Here is a 16,235-nt window from a genome sequence, read left to right on the forward strand (position 1 = left end):
TATACTAAGACCAATCTGTGACATTTTAATGAAGCAATAAAAGACTTCTATTAAAAATACATTGTTTGTGGCCGGGCATGAGGGCACATACCTGCAATCCCAGCACTCAGGAGGGTGAGGCAGGAGGATCATGAGTTTGAGGCTACCCTGGGGTACACAGTGAGTACAAGGCCAGCCGAGACTACACAGCAAGACCCTGTCTGAACCCCCTATGTATTTTGCTCAGTGGTTGTTACATTTACAAGATTGTGCAACCACTGCCACTATTTAACTCAGCACATTTTCTTAATTACAAAAGAAAACCCCATGTTCATTACCAAGCCTCCCTCCTAACCCTGGGCAATCACTAACCGTTCTGACTGAATGGATTTGCCTATTTGTCCATATAAATGGACACTTCATATAAAACAAACCATGTAAGAAGATTTTTACATCTAGCTTCTGTCACTCAGTATATGTTTTCAAGGTTCATCCACATTGTGGCATGTATGAATACATCATTCTTTTTTATGGCTGAGTAATATTCTTTATGGATATAGCACATTTTTATACATTCATCAATAGATGGACACTTGGGTTGTCACCACTTTTTGGCTATTATGAATAATGCAACTATAAATTTGCATGTCCACGTGTTTGTGTGAATGTTTTCAGTTCTTTCATACCTAGGAATAGAATTGCTGAATCATAATTGTTGAACTTTTGAGAAATGTTTTCCAAAGCAGCTGCACAATTAAATTGTTATCATCAAAGGTTCTAATTTCTCCAAATTCTCCTAATTCTTGTGCTTTTTGATGACAGCCATGCTGGTGGATGGGAGGAATGGATAGCCATCCTAGTAGATTGTGGGTATGCTTTTCCCCAATGACCTATGATAATACTGATAATTTGTTAATTTGATTACTGATCATTTATGTATCTTCTTTGAACAAATGTTAATTGAAGTCCTTTGCCATTTTAAAATTAGGTGATCTTTTCAGTGTTCAATTTTAGGAATTTTGGAGACTAGACAAGTTCTCCTTCCATTCTGTGGGTTTTTTCACTCTCTTGATGCTCTTCATCAAAGGACAAAAGTTTTGAGTCCATTTTATTTTCTTCTGTAACATCCAAGTCAAAGATTTACATCTGTGTTTTCAGCTACAAGTTTTATAATTTTAGTTTACCTAAAAGATGTTTGATCCATTTGGGATTACTTTGTATATGGTATAAGTGTGCAACTTCACTTTTTTTTTTTTTGCATGCAGCTATCCGCTTGTCTCAGCTTATAACTGAATTCCTCATAAATTGCTTAGCTGAAAGCTATTTGAGCAAATGAAAATAAATGATGTATTTGATGAATAAGAATTGCATTCATTGGAATGCTAGGTTTTAATTTAGGAATTAGGGCACTGTAGTGGGTTGGATGATCCCCCCAAGATATTGTATATCCATGTCCCAGAATCTGTGAATATGATTTTACTTTGACAGAAGGTCTTTGCAGATGTAACTAAGGATCTTGAGATAACATCATCCTGGATTAAATGGGCCCTAATTCAGTAAAAACTATCCTTAGAGGAGCATCAAAAAGAAGAGACATCACTGCCTGCTGCACAAGCGCAAGGAGCCGAGTTCAATCCCTGGTACCAAAAAAAGGAAGAGACAGATGGACAAGGCCATATGCGGAGGGAGACAGATTGGAATACCAGCCAAGGAATAGCAAGGATACCAGAAGCTGAGGCCAGGAAGGATTCTCCCCTAATGTCTTTGTGGGGAGCATGGCCCTTGATTTGAGACTGTTGGCCTCCAGACTGTGAGAAAATGAAATTTTGATTTGTTTTTTGAGGTAGGGTCTTGTTATGTAGTCACGCTGGCCTTGAACTCACTATGTATCACAGACTGGCCTTGAATTCACTATGTAGCCCAGGCTGGCCTTGAACTTGCAATGATTCTCCTGCCCCAGGCTCCTAAGTACTGGGAATACAAGTGTGTACCACCTTGCCTGGCTAAAATTTTGATTGTTTTAAATTACCAAATGTGTAGTAATTTGTTATACTAGTTCTAGGAAACTAATATGGGCACTTTTACTTATTTTTATTATTTTTCATTAGTTTATTGGTACATTTTAGGTATACAATACAGTTACATTCATCATTGGGATCTTGTACCTTTACATGATGTATCTTATTTTTTCCCCATTCCTCTACCCTCCCTTCACCCCCTCCACCCTTCCCTATTTACAAAGACTTTGTTTCCACTTTCTCCTTTTCTCATATTTTTTCTTTTCCCTTCTTTCCTTTCCCCTACCCCTCCCAGTTGCCCTACTCATTTAGACCTTTTCTTCCTATTTCACATTATCAATTATACATTTTGATCCTTATTTACACTTTTAGTTTTTCATACCAGAGAAACTATTTGGTATTTACACATGTGTGTCCTATTTATTTCACTTAAGAATATGGCCTCAATGTGCATCCATTTAGCTATAAATGACTCTAGTTTCTTGTTCTTTATGGCTGAGTAGTACTCCATTTTATAAAAACAAAAAACAAAAAACCCCACATCTTCTTTATCCAGTCTCCAGTTCATGGGCAATTGGGCTGTTTCCAAGTTTTAGCTATTACAAACTGTGCCGCTATAAACATGGGTGCACATATATCACTGTGGTATGATTCTTTTAATTCTTTTGGGAAGATACCCAGCAGAGGAATAGGTGGGTCAAATGGGACCTCTAATCTTAGTTTTTTGAGGTATCTCCATATTGATTTCCACAGTGGTTGCACTAGCGTGCACTCCCAACAACAATGGAGAAGGGTTCCTTTCTCCCCACAATCCCACCAGCATTTGTTTGAGGTTGTTTTTGGTACCAGGGATGGAACTCGAGACCTTGTGCTTGCAAGGCAGGTACTGGGACCACTGAGCTAAATCCCCAGCCCACCAGGATTTGTTATTGGTTGATTTCTTGAGAGCAGCCATTCTTTCTGGGGTGAGGTGGAATCTCAGTGTTGTATTCATCTGCATCTCTCAAATGACCAGTGATGTACATTTTTTCATATGTTTATTTGCTGCTTTTACTTCTTTGTCTGAGAAATATCTGTTCATTTCAGATGCTCATTTTTTAATTGGGTCTTTATATTTGGGCGGGTCTGATTTTTTTGAGTTCTTTATATATTCTAGGTAGTAGACCTTTGTCTGAGGAACAGCTGGTAAAAATTTTTTCCCACATTGTAGGTTGTCTCTTAGCTTTAATGGTGGTTTCTCTTGCAGTGCAGAAGCCTTTTTAGTAAGATGAGATCCCAGTTGTTGATTCTTTGTGCTAGTCTCTGTGCTACTGAGGATTTGTTCATAAAGTCTTTTCCTATGCCAGTGTCTTTGAGAGTTCTACCTAACTTATCTTCCAGCAAGATTAGTGTTTCTGTTTTAATATTTAGATCTTTAATCCACTTCAATTTCAGTTTAGTGCGTGGTGAAAGATAGGGGTCTAGTTTTATTCTTTGGCAAGTTGAAATCCAGTTTTTCTAACACCATTTATTAAAGAGGCTATCTTTCCTCCAGTGAGGATGGTTAGCTCCTTTGTCAAAGATGAGGTAGCTGAGTATGTCTGGACTTGTTTCTGCATCTTCTAATCTATTCCACTGTTCCTTGGGCCTGTTTCTTTACCAGTATCATGCTCTTTTTTTTTAATCACAGTGGCTTTGGTACCATGTTGTTTTTATCACAGTGGCTTTGTAGTATAGTTTCAAGTTGGGGATTGTGATACCTCCTGCCATGTCTCTGTTGCCTAGAATTGCTTTTGCTATTCTAGGTCTCTTCTGGTTCCAAATGAATTTTTGGATTGTTTTCTCTAGTTCTGTGAAATATACTGTTGTGATTTCAATTGGGATTGCCTTGACTCTGTATAGCAGTTTTGGAAGTATGGCCATTTTCACTATACTGGCTCTTCCTACTCAGGAACAGGGGATGTCTTTCCATTTTCTTATATCCTCTTCAATCTCTTTTTTCAGAGTGCTATTGTTCTCAATGTAGAGGTCTTTTGCTTCCTTCATTAGATTGATTCCTAGATATTTCATTGTTTTGGATGCTATTGTGAAAGGAATTGTTTCCCTAATTTCTCTCTTAGTGAGTCTGTTATTTGTGTATAAGAAGGCTATTGATTTTTGAGTGTTGACCTTGTATCCACCTACTCTGTTGAATCTGTCAATTAACTCTACAAGTCCTGTGGTGGAGTTTTTTTGGGTCTTCTATGTAGAGTATCTATCGTTAGCAAATAATGACAGTTTAAATTCTTCCTTTCCTAACTTTATTCCTTTTATTTCTTTCTCTTGTCTAATTGCTGTGGCTAATATTTCCAGAACCATACTGAACAGCAGTGGTGATAGTGGACATCCTTGTCTTGTTCCTGATTTTAGCATGAAGGTTTTCAGTTTTTGACAATTAGTATGATATTGGCTGTTGGTTTTTCATAGCTTTTGTCAGTTTGAGATAAAGACCATCTATTCCAATTTTCTGCAGGGTTTTAAATCATGAATGGGTGTTGAATTTTGTTGAATGCTTTTTCTGCACCTTTTGAGATGATCATATGGTTTTTGTCCTTGACTCTATTAATATAGTGTATTACATTTATTGATTTACACATGTTGAACCATCCTTGCATCCCTGGGATAAATCCGACTTGGTCAGGGTGTATGATCTTCTTGATGACCCTCTCTAATCTGTTTACCAGTATCTTATTGAGGATTTTTGCATCTATGTTCATTAGGGAGATTGGCCTGTAGTTCTCTTTTTTGGTTGGGCCTTTCTCTGCTTTTGGAATCAAAAGTAATACTTACTTCCAGGAATGAATTTGGAAGTATTGATTCTCTTTCAATTTCACTGAAGAGTTTAAAGAATAGTGACAATAGTTCTTCTCTAAATGTCTTGTAGAATTCAGCAGTGAAGTTGGAAAATTTTTAATTACATTTTCAATTTCTCTGATTGTAATTAAGGTGTTTAGAATTTTTATATTTTCTTCGTTCAACTTTGGTAATTCATATGTATCTAGAAATCTGTCCATTTCTTCTGTTTTCCATTGTTTTATAGTACAGGTTCTTGAAGTAGGTATTGATGATCCTCTGGATTTCTGCTGGATCTGTTGTGACTTCACCTTTTTTATTCCTAATTGCATGAATTTGAGCCTTTTATTTCCTTTTTTTTTTGATAAAGTTGGCTAGGGTTTATGGATTTTATTTATTCTTTCAAAAAACAAACTCTTCAATTTGTTGATTTTTTTTTGTATTGTTCTCTTAGTCTCCATTACATTGATTTCTGTTCTGCTCTTTATAATTTCCTCCCTTGTATGAGCTTTGGGTTTGTCTTGCTCTTGTTTTTCTAGGTGGTTAAGATTCAGCATTAGGTTGTTTATTTGAGCTTGCTCTGTTTTCCTAGTATGGGCATTCACTGCTATGCTTTTCCCTGTAGAACTGCTTTCATTGTGTCATAGATTCCTGTATGTTGTGTTGGCATTATCATTTAATTGTAGAAACTATCTATTTCTTCTTTAATTTCCTCTGTGACCCATTGGTTATTCAGGAGAGTTTTATTAAATTTCCATGTATTTGTAGAATTCTTGCGGTTTCTTATGCTATTGATCTCCAGTTTAATTGCCCTGTGGTCTGATAATATACAGGGAATAACTTCAGTTTCTCTGCATTTACTTAAACATGTTCTATGAGCTAGCATGTGGTCTATTTTGGAGAATGACCCGTGTGCAGCCGAAAAGAATTTATATTCTGATTTTGTGGGGTGGAACACTCTGTAGATGTCTATTAAGTCCATTTGTTCAAAAGCTTGGTTCAGTTCTAGCATTTCGTTGTTGATTTTTTGTCTAGATGATCTGTATATTTGTGACAGTGGGGTATTGAGGTCCCCCACTATAATTGCATTAGTGCTTATTTGGTTTTTCATGTCCATTAATATTTGTTTTGTATAGTTGGGGGCATTTGTATTTGGTGCATACATATTTATGATTGTCATCTCTTCCTCTTGGATTGTTCTCTTTACAAGGATGTAGTGACCTTTGTCTCTCTTAATTAGTTTTGGTTTGAAATCTGCTTTGTCTGCAAATAAGATTGCTACCCCTGCTTTTTTCCAGGTTTCTGTCGCATTGTTTTCCAGCCTTTTACTTTCAGTCTATGGGTTTCTTTTTGAACTAGGTGCATTTCTTGTATACAGCATTTTGTTGGATTTTGCTTCTTAATCCATTCTGCCAGTCTATTTCTTTTGGTTGGTGAATTGAGGCCATTAACATTGATGGTTATAACTGATATGTATTGACTTATCCTTGTCATGTTATTTTCCTGTTGTTGGGTCTTTTATTTTTTATTTTTCCCTCTCTCCTTTTAGTTTCTTGCCTTGACTGAAAGATTTGCTGTTTGGGAAAAAAAAAACAGATTTGCTCTGTTGGGCCTCATGGAGTTGTGACTTTCATTGTCTTTTTCTAGGATATTATTTAGAATTGTTTGGAGTGCTGGTTTGGTATTCATGAAGTTTCTCAGGTATTTTTTTGTCATTGAAGTATCTTATTTCCCCATCAATTTTTTTTTTCAAGAGCTGCCTCACAATTTTACTTTTCACTCAAAACTTTAAAAAGTTACATTAAGGAATATATTCTCATTTTTTAAATATGCAAGCTATATATGATACATTTTGGTTATTTTTTATGCTTTAAATTTTTAATTTTTATTAGTACATGTTTGTGGCACATAAGTACATTTATTGTAGGGAGCTGGTATGATAAACACATTTTAATTCTTTTTTTCATCTTTTTCTCCTCTCCATTCTTCTCCCTCCCTTCATCTCTTGATCCCCTTCCCTTTTCCGGAAGATCTACCTCCCCATTTCTATTAACTTATTTTTTGCTCTTTATTTTTATTTGGGTTTTCTTATATGAGAAAAACTGTGATATTTATACTCATGTATGATTTATTTCACTTAACATTATGGTCTTATAGTGCATCCATTTTCCTACAAATGACTAAAATTTATCCTTCTTTATGGTAGAGCAGTATCCATTATGTATAAATACCACATTTTCATTAACCACTCATTTGCTGATGGACATACAGGCCACTTCCAAAATTTAGCTATTATTACTTGTGCTGCTATAAACATGGGTATACATGTATAATTGTAATATGATGTCTGTAACTCTTTTGGGAAGATACCTAGAAGGGGAACAGCTGAGTTGAATGGAAACATTTCATTATTTTTAACTGTTTAAGCACATTAAAAACTAAAAAACTATTACAGAAAATAAAGATTGTTGTACCTTTTTAGTACTGTTGCAGATTTCAAATTTTTCTGTAGAAGCTTTTTCTGACAAATTTGATTTTAAAGATGGTAGGTCACACTGCTAGGTTATTTTATTTTATTTATTTATTTTTTGGGTACCAGGGATCAAACTCAGGTCCTTGCGCTTGCACAGCAGGCGGTAAAACCACTGAGTTAAATCTCTGGCCCTGCTAGGTTATTTTTGACAACATATTTTTCTATGGTCTGATATCTAAATAGTCTTTTATTACATGATTCATATTCTGCAGTAATGGGGATTGAACCCAGGTCCTCCAGTATGCTAGAAAAGAACACTCTCACTGAGCTACATCCTCAACACTTTTTAAATTTAATTTTTTTTTTTTTTTTTGGTACCGGGGATTGAACTCGGGACCTTGTGCTTGCGAGGCAGGCGTCGGAACCACTGAGCTAAATCCCCAGCCCTAAATTTAATTTTCAGGTAATGTCTTGCTCAGTTGCCCAGGCAGGCCTCAAACTTACAATCCTTGTACCTCAGCCTTCCAAGTACAGTAGCTGGCCTGTAGGGAGATTGGCCTGTAGTTCTCTTTTTTGGTTGGGCCTTTCTCTGTGTCCTTGTGCCTGGCTTGATTATTATCTGATAACATTGTAATTGGTGGCTTGTAACATTCTTTTAGTTAACATGCACTAACTTAATTACATTTCTAAAGTAATGTCAGGTCATATAGCTTGTTTAATATATGGTCACAGAAAACTGTATTCTCCCTTTCTGTAGGCCAGCAAAGTCCTTTATTCTCTCATGAAAGATCTCTTTCCAGCTCTGAAATATCAAGATTCTTTGCATTTTTTTTTTTTTTTTTGTACCAGGGATTGAACTCAGGTCCTTGCATTTGCGCAGCAGGCAGCGAAACCACTGAGCTAAATCCCTGGCCAATATCAAGATTCTTAATAGTTATCAACAGATATTTACTTTTCAAATGTAACTTTTATATATTCATTTGCCTATCACAAAAAATATGCTGTTCCTAATTTAAAATTTTAGGTTGAAAGTAACTTAATAAGGTATGTGTGTTTAGCACTGTGCTTCATATACTGTATGCTATTGTCTGATATACAAGTTGATTAAAAGATACAAGGTACTTTAAAATTTAAATCAGAAGGCCTACTCAATTCTCTCATCCAAATAAATTTATATATAAATGTGGCTGTCTTCATTTTTATAATGAATTTATTCTAATTCCAAACATTTAAACATTAACAAAGCAGTGAATGTAAATATGAGAATCTAACCTTGCAATCAGGAAAACTGGGCTAGTTTCAAAGCTTGGGTGGAGAGTGTAGTTGGATAATTATATATTTCATACCTATCATTTTACATTAGGAAAGAGTCTGAAGTCTCATTTAATGCTTAGTTAGAACTGAATGCTTGATTTTTTTGTGGCGGGGTGGGTACCAGGGATTGAGCTCCGGTCCTTGCACTTGCGCAGCAGGCAACGAAACCTCTGAGCTAAATCCCTGGCCCCTAAATGGTTGATTTTAATATTAAAAACAGAGTCACATTAATACTGACCCTTCATCTGTCTCAGATGTCATAATTGTAGGTTCAAAAAAACTGACCTTATACATCCCAAACACTGATATCATAGAACAAATTGGCTGTTTTCAAAGTGGAAGACAAATTTGTAATTTCACAAATAAAAATCAGAATTTCATACCTTGTGCAAGCATGTTAAATTCCAAGAACAGTGCTATGTGGTAAAGTTCCATGGCTTCTTCTGCCCTGGTTACGTTTGGCTTCCCTGCAACTAGAGCCTGAACTTCACTGAGACTCCCACAGAGGGGTTACAGTGTAAAACAGAGAGGTTTACCATGTCGGTATACATACAGTGTAGTATCACCTTTGAGTATCTTTTTTGGTGTAATGGACTCATCTAATATAATTCTTGTGGGAGTCCTCAAAGTTTGGTCTGTGATTTCTTCACCAGTCCATATCCTCCTTTGTAATAAATTTTGAAAAAATGGAGACCGTGAAGAAATAATAGCCTTGTGGGCTTTCAGCTCTTCATCTAAACAGTTAGGATTTCCCCCAAAAGCTTCAGCCATTTCATAGTCTGAAGAAAAACAAAGGACAACATCATAATAACACATGTAATCAAAGAGTCCATGGATATCTACGTCAAGGGAGTTTGGTGCTCCAAATTCTTCACTAAGTTGAACAAGGATGTCGACATTTTGAAACCTTGAGTTCTCCATTCTGAACTCTCTTGCATAAAGGTAGTGTAACAAAGCAGAAAACATGGGGATATCAATACCAGCTGTATTGATGTCCATTGTTATCTCTGCCCCATACTCAGGCGAGGAAGGAAGCAGTGTTTTAAAAAATGGACCCCCTGGTGCCAAAATGGCATGATGAACAGGAAAACAAGTTTCTTGAAATATTAAGTCCACATCAGTACAATACTTATACTCATAAAGATCAGCCATATCTTTCTGCAATGTCCAGGCTTCTGGTCTAGACAAACTGGCTTGTAGAGAAAGCTCCTTTAAGGCTGAACGTCCCTCATATTCCTCTACTAATGCATTAACATCTCTAACATCCCATCCAGAGAGGAGTTCTCGCATCTGCTTGGCATGATCGGCAGACCTATTAGATTTTTGATTAGATTTTAATAAATTTCTTTTTGAGGGTAGCAAGGCCAGAGGTTCTCTTTTTTTTGTCTGGGTGGTTTCTCATGGCCATGGTCAAGGCTCTACAATTTTGACTCACAACCATAGCCTTGTTGAGAATAGGATGATGTCCTTATAAAAGTTTGCCAGGCTTGTGAATTTCCATTTACCCTCAGGCAACATGAATGAGGATAGTTAGATGCATTAGCACCCATTTTCTTCAGTCACTCAGACATTTGATCTGCTGCTTCTTCAGAGTGTGATCCCAGAGGCCTTTATTAACCTTCAACCCTGGATCCAGCAGCCTCTTTTTATCCATTTCCCGGAGGCTCCTCCCACCACTGCTGCTCGGGACGCTGCTGTCACCCCTGCCGCCACTGCCGCCACCAGCACCACTGTCCGCACTGGCATCAGCACCCGTGGCCATCCTCCTCCTGCCCCCACCACCCTCTCTCCTCTCCCCATCGATTTTGAAAAATAGTTTAGCAGGATACATCAGTCTAAGTTCGAGGTTGTTTTCTTTTAAGCCATGAAATAACTCACTCCAGGCTTGCCTTGACTTGAGGGTGTGTGTTGAAAAGTCTGCTGTGATTCTGATGGGCTTTCCTTTATATGTGAATTGTTTCTTTTCTCTAACTGCTTGTAGTATTTTGCTTTTCTGTTGGGTTTCTGGGATCTTATTATGTGTAGGTGTAGATTTTTTTTGAGCATGGCTAGTTGCAGTCCTATATGCCTCACTTATCTGTATGTCAAATTCTTTTGCTCTGTTTGGGAAGTTTTCTTTCATTAATTCTGTGAACAGTTTTTTTTTTTATGTCATTTGTACTTTCTCCTGCTTTTTTGTGGACTCCTATCAGTCTTATCTTATTCTTCTTTGTGTCATCTAGGAGCTGTTGGATCAATTTCTCATGGTCCCTTACTATTTTTAAGAGATCTCTCTTTTCATGGTCAGTGACCACCATCCTGTCTTCTATATCTGATATTCTGTCTTCAGATTGGTTCAATTTGCTGTGAATACTTTCAATAGAGTTTTTAATTTCCTGGATATCTGTTTGAATCTGTTTCATGGATTCCATTTCTTTCCTATGCTGGGCATTCATGGCTTCCATCATGGTCCTGAACTCATCTTTTAAAAATCTGTTTCTGTTTTAGAGTCTTTAATCATGTCATTCATTCTACTCACCATCTCTGTAGTTATTATTTCTGTTTTGAATTTTTCTAGAGCCTCATTCATCTGTTTTGTTACTTCCTGTGGTATCAGTTCAGGGTGTCCAGGTAGTTGATTATCAGACTTTTCCACCTCGTTTCCCCCAGGCTTTGCCTTTGGTGAGCTGGAAATCTGGGTCTGTGCCTTGCTTAAATGTCTTCTCATTTCTATTTTTGTTGTTGGTACTGTTTTTGGTTTAATTCCTGGGCTGATACTTCAATATTGCTTATTGTAAGTATCTTTGTTCCTTGTATTTAGAACCCTTATGGAACAATTGCTTCTCAGAGGTGTCTTCCAGATATAGCTGGTCTTTAGGTTTTGAGTCTCTAATGACTCTGAGGCAATCTCGTTTTCAGTATACCAGGGACAACTGATTAGATCAACCACAACAGCTTAGCCCAAGTGATACAATCAGCAACAACAATAGCATCAAGCACAGCTTGGAAAATGACAATTTATGGTAGTTATTAATCTAAACTTTAACCGTGTGAATTAAATCAAAATCGAGGACCAGGCCAAAATATGTTAATAGTGAATAAACTCTTCAGTATAGCAACTTTATCCTTTGGGATGGGGACTTAGAAGCAGTTGGGGAGTGATAGATAGGTGGGATAGAGAAAGGTTAGAAGTGAGGCCAAAGGACACAGGAAGATCACACAAACTCTAGGAAACTGTTGAAGACAAGAGGAAAAGACAGAATGAAAGAACAAAGACAAGAACAGAACAACCTAACAGCAACAGGGAAGCTAGAAACTGTATTCACTTTCCTTTCAAACTAATGACAATTGAAAGAAGGAAAAAGAAGAAGAAGAAAAAAGAAATCTGAATTAGGGCAGGAACAAGAACTTTTGGGGGAGATGAAGAACAAGGTGGGAAAGAGAGAGCAAGAGAGTGAGAGAGAGCGAAAGAAAAGAAAAAAAGAAAAAGAAAAAGATTTTTGAAAAGAGAAGAAAAAAGTAAAAAAAAATTAAAAATAAGAAAGAAATTGAAAATAAAAATGAAGGCCCTCCTTCAGGGTATGTCTCTGCGGTCACAATAGACAACATGGGCAGCAGTGTGCAGATCTAAGTCAATTAGTCTCAGCAACCCAGCAGCAGTCCCCTGAGATTCAGGCTGATTTCTGGTGGGCATTTTAAATGATTGTAGAAGAGTATGAAACTAAGTGCTGGGGGTGGTGGCACACGCCTGTGTGGGGCTACCTAGCGGACTCTGTCTCAAAATAAAAAAAGAGAGAAACTAAGTGATATGGCACAGTTTAACAGGAAAGAACAATGGAAACTCCCAGTCTCTTGAAATAGAATAAATTGTTCTAAATGGTTTTGGCATGTGTTTAGAGAGAAGTTCTAAGGTGATTCTGGAAGTTCCAGTACTATGTTAAGAATATAAATCAGAGCTGGGCATGGTGGTATACACCTGTAATCCTAGAACTCTGAGGGCACTGAGGCAGGAGGATCACAAATTCAAGCTCAGCTTGGGCAATTTAGTGACTTAATGAAACACTGTCTCAAAATAATTAATTTAAAAAGGGCTGGAGATACAGCTTAGAGCAAAGGTTCTGGGTTCAATCCCTAGTACCACAAAGAGAAACCAAAAAATCAGACCATAAGGAATCATTTTTATCTTGTAGAAAGCCATGAGAAGTCAAAATGGTCATGTTGTTAAAGAGAAAGCATCTGCAATGAATACTGTAGCAAATGACAGGCAAACAATACTGCTGACTGGAGAATGGGAAGTGCAGTCTAATCCCTTCTCATTTGATGTTGACTCACAATGGGTCTGCTAAAACAAAAGTATTTCCATAATTTAGAAAGTCTATTTTAAAAAGCTTTTGTGTTTAAATAAAAGCCTAGATGATGTGTCTTGTACTTGACACTACTAGGGAGGAAAGGATGTGGGGACTGCAGTCACCCTGGCAGTGCAGGGAGTGGAGATCATAGTAGAAGGCCCAAAGCTTCCTCAGTGAAGATCAGAAACAATCAACAGAGGACCACTGGGGTTGAGAGGCCTCACTGTCCACCAGAAAGCCTCAGTTTTGTTTGCATTTACACACTTTTTCCCCCCAAGGACGCTTGAACTTCCTCCAACAGAGTTCTAAAACTGCTTTTGCTGTGTCACTAGCATACTTTAAATTACTTAAAAAATATCTTGTTTCTTCTTGGAATACAAGACATACTGCTATTTCTAAGAAGTATGTGTATTGTCTTCCTCTCTATATTTTTTCATAAAAAGTTAAATTTCAATCTCATTATGCAAGATACTGTCAATATCAGTTTCTGATAGCAATAACCTTTTCTTAAAAAACATACTCTTGGGCCAGGGATTTAGCTCAGTGGTTCCGCCGCTTGTCTTGCAAGCACAAGGTGTTCGATCCCCAGTACAAAATATATATATATATCTTTTTTTTATTTTCTCACAAGTGCAAGGTCCTGAGTTCGAGCCCCATTACCAAAAAAAAAGGATACTTGCAATAGAATTTTTTTGAGACAGTTTAGCTATGTAGTTCAGGCTGTCCTTGAATTCACTATGTAGTGACCTACATAGCTGACCTCAAACTTGCCAAGATCTTCCTGCATAAGGTTCCTGAGTGCTGGGATTACAGTTGTGTGCCAACATGTTTGGCTAGGAATAGTATTCTCTCAAAAAAAGTTTAAGAAAAATATACTGCTTAAAGAATTGACATGTTAAAGAGTTACATGACATGTGGACATGTAAGATTGGCTATCAAAAGTAATTTTCCCCAAGTAGCCTGTGGAATCATTTAAAAACTCCACAGTGGAACACCACAGGGGCACCAAACAAAGGAAAATACAATTAAGGGAAGCTAGCATTTTTGAATTTACACAACCTGGGATTGTATTTGTGGCTAAGAAGAGTTAAGTCAACAATGGCACAATTTACCTACTGGCTGATCACTGTCAGTCAGCCAGTAGTTGGGTAACTGTATTTCTAGCAAACATGAAGGTAAATTTTTCTTGATAAATTGAGGCCCTATAAGGGTTAGCAAGTTATTTGTAATGGAGAAAGTAGATTCAATTGATGAAGAAAATACAATGTATGTAATTACACCAATTTTACAGTTATGAAGAGTAATGAGCCTTGGAAAGATACACGTAAGGCTTTACTATTGTGGCCAAAATAAGAGAATACAATCATTAAACTGTCAACAGTGATTCAACATTTTAACTTTATAGCTCGTTGGAGTCTAGAGTTAATTCATATATTGTTGGTTTTGTATTAACATCACAGTTTGAAGGCTGAATTTCTTCCCTCATAATGTAAATCTATGGTAGTATTATAGTAACAGAATAAAGTTAATTCTTCCCTTCAAAAGTGTTGCTGAAGACTCTTGGGTTATCTCTTCCATCAAGTAAATGCTATTCCCTAAACCTGTATCATCTGATACTCTTTCCATAAAGTTCATCTTGGAAGTTCTACTTTTCTTCTCTGGGCTCTCACAGTCTCATATGGAGTCTTTTCTTTTTTTTGGAGACAAGATCTTGCAATGTAGTTCAGGCTGGTCTTGAACTCACGGTGATCCTCCTGCCTCAGCCTCTGGAGTGCTGGGATCACAGGCATGTGCCTCTACATGGAGCCTTTTTAATACCACTTATTTATATCTTTTTAAGTGCCTTAATGTTCCTACTGAGTTGATGGTGAAGTTTACAGAAGTAAAATTTAGTTTTAATTAGTAGAAATCTGTTACAGGCTGGGGATTTAGCTCAGTGGTGCTGCGCCTGCCTCACAAGCACAAGGTCCTGAGTTCGATCCCCAGTACCATCAAAAAAAGGAGAAATCTGTTATAACCAATGTTTTCATGATAAACTTTTAAGTAATAGGTTAAACAGAATAACAACTAGTAGCTTTATGTCTATTTCTTCCCATAAGCAAAAATAAAACAAAACAAAAACCAACAATAAAACCTCAAGACAGATATTATACTACTTTGTTTGAAGTTGTTAATCAACTTTGTTTATTTATTTATTAGTGCTGGGGAGTAAGGACCTCAAGAGCACTTGGCCTGTCTCAGCATGAATGCTGGCATCACAGAAATGGGTTCAAACCTCAGCAGTTAATCCTTAACTTCCTTATCAGTAAGGAAACATTCAGTAATTCAGTGTTATTATGGCTCTATATTAAAAGGCTGGATGATACTGCCTAACTCAAAGTTCCTAACCCCATGATGCTGGATATAATAGTTTTTTATAACTATTAACAGTCATACAGAATTTTTTTTTCTTTTTTTGCTATATAGTCTTGCTATATAGTTCAGACTGGGCTTGAGCTCACTATGTACCCCATGCTGGCCTTGAACTTGCAGTGATCCTCCTGCCTGGGATTACAGGCCTGCACCACCACGCCCAGCTTTCATACAGAATCTTTAACCCAAACAATTCAGGTCATCATGCCACTAAATGATGAGTATTAGAAATCTTAACATTAGGCTGGGCATTTAGCACAGTGGTTCCACCACCTGCCTCGCAAGCGCAAGGTCCTGAGTTCGATCCCCAGTACAAAAAAAAAGAAAAGAAAATCTTAACATTAAGAACAAACCATAAGAACCAACTGAAACAGATTAAAAAAAAAAATCCAAGTCAAATTATTTCCAGAAAACAGTGCAGACCAGGACTTGCCTTGGCAAAAGAGTGTTATTTCTGGGTCCAAATCCAACCCATACATAGCAGTGTAGTTCACCAGCTATTAAGCACCTAGTTGATTCTACAGAGGCAGTTACAGAAGATAACATTTCTCCCTATGAGGATGAACAGTGTAAGTGGAGTTAAGATGATACTGAAATGCACTGTGGTGTTTCATACATTGAAGAAGGTATTAACTACTATGGGAACACACATGAGGAAGCTGTTACATTTTTTCAGTGTAAGGAGGATAGTGTTGAGGAGTGTTAACAACTGGAGTGTCATTTAAACCAGGCCTAGAAGGCCTGCAGTTCACCAGATAGAACATGGGAGAAAAAGGAGCATACTGGGTGAAGGGAGTAAGAAATAGATACTCAATTCCTAGAGACATCTAGGAAGACAGAATTTACATCATTGCAAAGAATGCTCTAGGAAAGGCTCCTCTGAGAAAAAAGGCCAAGTTA

At 37.1% G+C, this 16,235-nt stretch overlaps 1 protein-coding gene and 1 pseudogene across 1 annotated transcript in view; one reads left to right on the forward strand and one right to left on the reverse strand.

The window, feature by feature from the left end:
* Positions 1-16,235, forward strand: part of LOC147822346 (uncharacterized) — a 90,484-nt gene that overhangs the window by 59,038 nt on the left and 15,211 nt on the right. The gene's annotated exons all lie outside the window — the stretch shown is intronic.
* On the reverse strand, positions 7,959-16,215 carry LOC147822347 (BTB/POZ domain-containing protein 7 pseudogene; annotated as a pseudogene).

This window comes from Heterocephalus glaber, unplaced genomic scaffold (assembly GCF_053883595.1).
Source record: "Heterocephalus glaber isolate CG9 unplaced genomic scaffold, H.glaber_assembly_v1.0 deba00001662, whole genome shotgun sequence".
In the NCBI taxonomy this organism is placed as follows: Eukaryota; Metazoa; Chordata; class Mammalia; order Rodentia; family Bathyergidae; genus Heterocephalus; species Heterocephalus glaber.